At 41.8% G+C, this 959-nt stretch overlaps 1 non-coding gene across 1 annotated transcript; it reads right to left on the bottom strand.

Moving 5' to 3' along the window:
- Window positions 1-224: 224 nt before the first annotated feature.
- Window positions 225-296, bottom strand: trnam-cau (transfer RNA methionine (anticodon CAU)). Its single transcript has one exon. It is a non-coding gene; the product is annotated as a tRNA-Met (tRNA).
- Window positions 297-959: the final 663 nt, after the last annotated feature.

Genomic DNA, 959 nt, shown 5'->3' with positions numbered 1-959 from the left:
CATCTGGTGGTGGAGAGGAGGCTCTGCAGGAAGGGGTTGACAAAGTGGGAGAGACTCGGCTGGTCCGTGTTTGCAGTTTGTGTTCGTGTGAGCAAAAGTGATTTGTTACTGATTGATGTGTTCACTAGAAGGAAAAAGCTGATTGCAATCGAGCGCGTCTTGCTTTTATGGGGAAACACTTGATGTTTTGAAAGTGAACTGTTTGTGTTACTACCGAACATAAATAGCAGAGAATGGTTTTGATCCATCGACCTCTGGGTTATGGGCCCAGCACGCTTCCGCTGCGCCACTCTGCTAACTACTATTTTAAATTTTAGCTGCCTGTTAGTGAAATATGTTCATTTCCCCAATGTTTTTATAAAAATAGGATTGTCGTCTGAATGCTCAAGAATCCCAGACTCAGCAACACACGTGCTGACGGACTCACCCTCATTGCACAATGACACAAGGACAGTGAGTCACAGCACCGACAATGAGGCAGGCAGAGAAAGACACACAGAAAACCAGGAAGAGATTATCAGGACCCAGAAAGGAACAGACAGAGAAAGACACACAGAAAACCAGGCAGAGACAGCGAGAGACCAATGATTTATGTAATTGTGTTCTCTTTTGTGTAAAGATGTCCCCTGTGTTTTTTAAATATTTTTCCTGCTGTGTAATATGTTCTCTGTTGTGTAACTATATTCACTGTTGTGTAAAGATGTTCTCTGTTATTATGTAAAATGGTTCCCTGTTGGGTAAAGATCTTCTCAGTTGTGTAAATATGATCCATCTTGTGTAAAAGTGTTCCGGGTTGTTTAAATATGTTCCCTGCTCTGTAATGTAGAGCTGAGTCTGCACTAATGGAATTGCTACAGTATCTTCCAGTCTGATACTGTATGAGGGCTGGAATGTGATCCAACGCACAGTCTATACAAATTAAATTGCTATTGTATCTTTTATTTTCACAATCCGGGGGA

This window comes from Heterodontus francisci, chromosome 35, assembly GCF_036365525.1.
Source record: "Heterodontus francisci isolate sHetFra1 chromosome 35, sHetFra1.hap1, whole genome shotgun sequence".
NCBI lineage: Eukaryota > Metazoa > Chordata > Chondrichthyes > Heterodontiformes > Heterodontidae > Heterodontus > Heterodontus francisci.
This window is presented reverse-complemented; position numbering and strand designations above follow the sequence as displayed.